This window comes from Protopterus annectens, chromosome 4.part0 (assembly GCF_019279795.1).
Source record: "Protopterus annectens isolate FY-2018-M chromosome 4.part0, PAN1.0, whole genome shotgun sequence".
Lineage (NCBI taxonomy): Eukaryota > Metazoa > Chordata > Ceratodontiformes > Protopteridae > Protopterus > Protopterus annectens.
This window is the reverse complement of record NC_056733.1, coordinates 1,102,910,923-1,102,918,422: the sequence shown is the minus strand read 5'-3', so window position 1 is coordinate 1,102,918,422 and position 7,500 is coordinate 1,102,910,923. Positions and strand designations below refer to the sequence as shown.

The 7,500-nt window shown below is 38.4% G+C and overlaps 1 protein-coding gene across 1 annotated transcript in view; it reads left to right on the top strand.

Annotated features, from left to right (window-relative positions):
- Positions 1-7,500, top strand: part of DIAPH1 (diaphanous related formin 1) — a 2,838,381-nt gene that overhangs the window by 1,467,759 nt on the left and 1,363,122 nt on the right. The gene's annotated exons all lie outside the window — the stretch shown is intronic.

Here is a 7,500-nt window from a genome sequence, read left to right as displayed (position 1 = left end):
ATATATATATATATATATATATAAAGATATATATATATATATAGTTTATATTTATAAAGATATATATATAGTTTATATTTATAAAGATATATATATATATATATAGTTTATATATATAAAGATATGTATATATATATAGTTTATATTTATAAAGAGTTAATAGTTTGTTTTCATGGGGTTGAGAAGAAGGCAGTGTTTCGTGAACCTGTTCTCAGCACTGTTAAATACTGTTTGGGTGAGGCATTGGAGAGAGGTTATGCACTTGGCTGAGCAAATTAAGGTGGAGTCATCTGCATACTGTATGCAGGTGGTTTGAGAAATACTAGTATGTAGATCATTGATAAACAAAGAAAATAGAAGTGGTCCTAGAATAGAGCCATATTGGCAATTGGATTATTTTGTAGTAGGTGGTCAAGCAGTTGTCGGTGTATACATTTCTCCATTTTTTTAGCTAATGGAGAGAGTAAGGCAATAGGCCGAAAGTTAGAAAGCTCAGTTGAAGACCCACCTTTGTGTAAAGGGATTATATGGGATATCTTCCACAGAGAAGGGATTTTGCTTTCTGAAATTGTTCTATTTATAATTATGGAGACTGGGTAGGCTATGGCTTTAGCTGCGATTTGTAGGTATTCAGTTGGAAGACAGTCTGCGGAGGGGGTGCATGGCTTGAGCTTTTGAAGAAGGTTACAAATGAGGGATGTAGGTACTGGGTGTTTATGGAAGGTAGGTGATGAGGTATTAGGTGTTTTCTTAATCTTCTTATCTTTACCAGTGTTACATGTAGTATTTTCACTGTTTTTACACAACACAGCCATCCCAGAACAACAATTCACTTGCTAATTTCCATATTATATTTCCACCCCACAGTTTTTTTCTTTTTGCAGTCTTTCTTCACTTGTCAGGAATCTTACATCCTCTGATGGAGTAACATCCACATCACATTTAGGACACCATTCCAGTATATCCCTATCCTTCTTACAGTGTTGTTAGTACTGTTCACATTTAATGAAAGTACTCTAAAATTGTTGCTTGTGCTGCTTACGTTTAGGGGAAATGTTTTTACATTTTTGTTTTCTTATTTTTTACTCTCTTCCCACTTGAATACTTTCCTAGGTTTATGTACAAGTAATCTCTGATCCTCCAAATCTGATTTTTTACTAGCTAGGACTGCAAAAAAATGATTACCATCAACCCCTTCTCCTGACTGCTGTTCTTGCGTTCACTGTCACCCCTCATTTTTCTCCTCCATATTTTTCCCCACAGTTTCTTCACATAGTTTACCCTCTCCCCAGCATCTTGTTGTCTTTACTTGTGTATCTTTCCTTCCCTTTCCCCTTCTTTTTCAGTATTTGCTGTTTGCTTTTGACAGTCCATCTAAAAGTGCCCAATTTTTTATACAACCTGCATTCAGGCACACTGTTTCTTGTTTATATATCTTTAATCCCCACACTGGTTACATTGTAGATTGTCTTAATCATTAACTAAATGATAAAAATTCCCAAAAAAAGAAACATGATGTAGGCTGGCCAGCATATCTTAATGTCCATCTGTGACCAGCCAGAAAAAATAAATAATACTTGGCTTACCAAGTTTTTTTCACATTTCAAAACCGCTTCCAACGTTCACCCCTTCATTCCATGAGTTTCTCTCATCTTTAACTTTTACTATATTATCAACAGTTTCACCCAAACCGTGCATGCATTTATTTTACATTGTCTGCTTCCAATTTGTCAGTACTAAACTGCAAGGTAACATTTTTAACATTTTTCATGGATAAATGTCCATTTTGTTATACAGTTCCAGAAATGTCATCATCAGTCCATCAGTTTCATATGTTAAGCCACATAATGTCTGTCCCAGTATGTGTAAAAGACTAAATTTCTTGAGCTTTAAAACCCAGATCAATTACTAAGTTGTTCCATACATAGTATCTATTATAATGTCATTTTTCTGTTCTTATTCTCAGGTCAGTTACACTTTCTTGCTGCTGTTCTTTCTTTTTCTCTGCTTTCACTTATGCGTATGTTTTGTTACTGTATTATCTGTTGCCACAGAACCAGACACCTTCTCAATTTGTTGCTGCTTTCCTCTTTTTTTAATCTTTGCGACTGCTGCATTCTCTGCTACCATATCACCTGGGTCTTTTTCTACATTACTATCTTCAGCACCTTATGTGCCTTCTTATCCAGTGAAACAACAGAACTGTCCCTTGAATCATCCTGTTCGATTATTAATAGGTCATCTGCAAGAACTCCTGATGCCAGCTCTGTTGTCTGTACCACTTCAATTTTTATCCTGATTTTTTATATATTTATTTTTCCGTGTCATAATGCTATCTTGTATTATTTCCTAAATCTGCAGATGAATAAAGGCACAAACAACTACCAAAACTAAATAACAAATAAAAAGTTGCTGAAATGTCAACGGAATTAGCACATGCCAAAATTTAAACCCAGTATCCAAAATGTAGATATGGCTAAATGTTCATAGGAGGTTACTAGGCTACCGGCCCAAAAGCCTTTACAAGCCTAGCCATATTTATCCCAAGCTTCTGATTTATTCATAGCTATGTGAACTAATTACACAGAGATATGAGCTTATGGTGTGGTAATTAACACCGACTGCATTTGTCCGTGAGGGATATGGGCACGACCACAGGATTTAATTTACGATTACCCATCCATTGATCTAGGTTGAGCTTGAAGAGGGTCAGGGATGGGTAAACTGTATCCAGACTGATAGCTGAGTGAACATACACATACTAGTTGAGTGCTGTGAGATTAGATCCCCTACCTATCCAGTTACACAAGCTTCAGAACACAGTACTTAATGCTAGCATCACTGCACAAATCTTAACTCTATCAAGAGTGAGCTAGAGTTGCTCATCTTTAACATCCACCGCACCATTCTGAAGCTCCATGTCAAACTTTTCTCCAAATTCTCAGTTTTCTCCTCCAAACTCTGCATAGCGTTTCCCTCCTCCTTACATGATTCTGATGCTGCTTCCCTTTGGCCTTTTCTTTGCTGCTGTAGGAGCCCTCTGGCACCATCTAGCAGTTCCAAAGAGTAGGAAAAATTCTTTCATGTATCTGCAACATTTGTTTTTTCCATTACCAACTGCTTTTTCTTGGAGACAAAGGGTCTGTAGGTCCAAGCAGTTAATCATAGTAAGTCTGAACACTATCTGTTGAGTAAAATATATAAGGTACAGTGTAATTAACATTTAAATGTACAGTAGCAAGGAGTTCAGTGAAAACTAAATAGAAGGTCAAAATTGTGGGACGTGAATAAGTTATACAAAAAGTTGCTTCCCCAGCAACCTTAATACTGTCATTCATTTACTATAACTGTACAGTTTAATGTATTTATTTAGTACCATTTTTATGAAAGTATGCAAGCTGCTCTTCATATCTGAGAGAGGAACACAGATAAGAAAAGAACAGATAGCAATTACTATAAGTAGTAACACAGGCTCTGGCATATGGTTAGTATAGATTACCTTAGTTGTAAAACAGGTAAATCCAGAGAGTGCAGCCATCAGTTTGGTGCATCTACTTTCTGAAGGGGAAATCTTTGTATTTTTGAAAATGTACATAACTTTGTGTTTTGTTGAAAGTTAATGTGGATGGCTGTTCTGAAAAAAATCTTTAGTTTTTATTTTGCTTCAGTATTTCAGTTAAAGTAAAATGTCTTGAAAAATTTTGACATAGGCTTGAAATGGAGATGAGAAATACTACATGAGAGAGCAGACTACCAAACTTTAGGTGTGCATTTAAGCTGAAAGTTAGAACTACACATTCAAAAGATCCGCCATGTATAATAGGTGGGAGAAATTTATAATGGTTGTTCTTCCCATATTATTTTGATATCTAGATGGCCTTACAAGTACAGACAAAAAAACAGACTACTGAATTATATTACGAAGTGCAGGGTGTAAAATGTAATGTTGTAGGAGACACATCTGTATGGAAAGGTGCTTGTACATTTGACAAAGGGAAGTAAGTCCTGTCATCTGTATATGCTTTCCTTCACTACACCTCAGAGTTGATCTTAACTCACTACACCTGATAGAAGTCTCTCTCCCATCTTTTTCCCCTCCTATACTCTCTCTCTACATCCCCTGTATATTCCTCTGTGCCGCCTCCTCTTTCTTTCAGAACTTCTCTAGTACATCCTACTCAAGGTTAATCATACCTGTCTAAAACAAAGAAAAAGTAACTACTTCCAACCATCCTTCTTTTGTATAGTCAACTGTCTATTCTTGAATATCTCTGTATCTTATCCTTGTATGTACCACTACTGTATGAGCTTATGTATTGTATAATTTATTTGTAACAATATTTATTCTGTTTAAGGGTTCCCTCCTGAGTTTTCACTGAAAAAGGGCATGTGCCCAGTCGGACTTTCCTGGTCAACAAACATTAAATAAATAAAAATAATAATAATTGTCAGAGGGGCTTCAGTAGTGACAGAAGAAGAAAAAAGACAACAATGCTAGATTTGTGGCAGTAAGGGGTTACTGAGAGGAGGAGGGGTATATGAACAGTACAAAAAAGTACTTTCTTTCTTTCGTATCTTTAACGTACAACAGCCACGGATAAGACTTCCATAGCTCATGTTTAAAGTACACCTGAATGCACACTATACAAAAAAAACTGTGTTATAACATGTAATTCACTTCATGACATTTTACTTGTATTCCTTTCGTCTCTTCAGTGTCCTCCTAAACTGCTGGATACAACAGCTTGAATTTCACATCTGCCTCTTGACATTCCGTGATTTCTGTAATAAACTTGCTTCTCTTCTGCTTGGTTTACAGTGAGTAATTATTTTTCACAAATACTGCACTGTCTGTAGTTTTTAATACTTTTCCATTCTGCCACAGTTTTGTCAGGATCAACTTTTTCTGCCTGCATGATTGCATATTCACTAGTATAGGTCTTGACTGCTGTTTCTTGGCCAGATTTGGATCTTACAATGTTTCATAGTTTGAGTACACTGAATAGATGTAGACTAACAGAATACAAACTCTAAATTTAAGGAATAAATTGTACTCCTAAACCAAGTATCTAACTTATTTTTAAAAAGAGTTAAATATCTACTCTCCCTGATGTACAAAGGCAAGCCTGTTCCATGACCTTGCAATGCCAGGAGACATAAATTTAGTTCTCAAGGCCATTTTATATTTACGAACTTGGAAAATGCAATTACATTCCACTGCTTGATATATTGGTCTGCAATATATCAATATTAAATAAGAGGCAGAATTCTTCATCATGGAGAACATGGTATGATAAACATGGTCAACCTTTTGTAGCCAGTGATAACTTACTAAATAGAGAATGTGTTTTTCTAGAAATGCACTGTAAGAAAATGTTATACAGTCATTCTTTTCATAAACATCCTTTGGACACTAGCAGTGACAGATCGTGTTTAGAATAAAAGCAAAAAAGAGAAGTTGTATATAATGAGTTTAACATAAGTGGTTAATAGATTTTATCAGAAAAGCCTCTGATGTAGTGCTGACATTTTTTATTAATAATCTCATACTGCACATGGTCTTTGATTTAACAATACAAGCATCATTCTTATGTTGTCAGTCTGAGTTTATGTATACTCCCAAGCCCTTGGATTCAGGGATTTCAGAAGTCGAAATAACACTAGGGATAAGAGGGAGGATTCAGTAAAGCCTACACGGAGTGATTTTCCATGTAGGCATAGTGGCACGGAGCTTACACGGAATTAAGCAGCCGTGCGATCCAGTAAACAGACCCAGAGGGGTGTGCACAAGCATGTGGACACAGAAGTGTCCGTGGCATGCAAATCACCTCATAAGCAGGTGAAGTTTATGCAAATGAAGGTGCTGGAGCGATCCTGCAGACACCCTGTGATGGTGTCCGAAGTGTACATGGAAAATTTCCATGGACAAGAAAGTAAAAATTGAAGAGAGGGTTTAAAAGCCTATTTAGAATGTCAGAGGTTGCATGGTAGGCAGAGGAATGTGCAAAGCTATGCTCTGTGTGTCCAAAATATAACGCATAACTTTTTAAAATACCTATATTACGTTTGCACGGTGCTGAGCAGCATGCAGACATGCCGTTATGAAAAAAAATTAAAACGTTTAAAAACTAAAAATGACACACATTAGGATAATGCATTATAGGGCCCTGCATGCAGTATGTACAATGGTAGATTTCAATGGTTGCTAAGGAGGCAGGCCCTGGAATAGTGAAGTGTCCAGGTTTTTTGCACAGGTCTGTATGCAAATGAGCTGGGGTTATGGAATAGCAAAAATGGGCCACTGTGTCCCCAGAACCATGTTGGTGTCCACACAAGAGCTAGCTGACATCAAAAAGGGAGTGTTACAATATGTTTAAGCGGATTGGAGCGCATTGCGCCCCTCAGCTAAGCAAGGGGGTGTGTGTAGTGCTGCTAAGCTGTGTTTAACTGGGGGGAGCGTCTTTTGGCTAGTTTGAATTATGCTGAGCGTGCCTGTGCATGGGGGTGTGTCCTGACTGAGCAGTGTTTATACCAGCGCAGCGGGTTTGTGTGGCATGCCACAGTGCTTAGCAGGGAAGGTAACTTAAAAAAAAATAAATAAATAAGAGCCTGGGAAAGCCAATCCTGTATAAATTACTGATAACCCCTGTTCCACTTACACTGGGCCATTCATACCTCTCAGTGATGTACCTGGCAGGTGGAATGTGTCATAGTTATCCAATCACACAGGCTGCATCTTCAGCAGAGCACTATAAAGTATGTATACACCCTACAGTCTGATTTTTTTCCCCCATACTCTGTACCATTGGAGTACAAACTTAGGAATTTTACCTGACAGAATGCTAGGGTCTGCTGCTGCTCTGCTACATCTGTATGTGTTAGAGGATGAGGTCAGTGCTGCTGCTGACAGTAGGCCTAGACTGAGAAGGAGAAGAGTGTTCCACCCCAGGGTAACCTTCCAAGAGCTACAGGAGCTCGAGATTGTAGAGCGCTACAGGGTGGACAGGGACGTACTAGAAGAACTCATCCAGAGCCAACAGTGGGCAACCCATCCCAGTGGAAACAAAGGTATGGGTAGCCCTTAGAATACTAGCTACAGGTACTTTTCAAAGACCAGCTGGGGACATGATGAGGATCTCACAGGCATCTGCATCCAGGGTTCTCCACTAGTTCCTGGCTGCCATGCAAACACATGTCTGTGACTACATTTATTTACCCTGCACCCCTGAGGAGAAAGCCAGCAGTATGTGTCTCTTCTACCATGTAGCACACTACCTTGAGGTACTGGGTGCCATAGACTGCACTCATGTACACATCAAAGCACTTCCCGTTCAGAAGGTAGAGCCTATGTCAACCGCAAGGGGTATCGCTCCAACTGCCAGGTCATGTGCAGTACCCAGGGCATTATCATGTGTGTGTGCCAGCAGCCCTGGCAGTTATCCCAACTCCCATATCTGGCAGGCATCACAGCTGTACCAGATGTTTGCCAGGGGGGATATC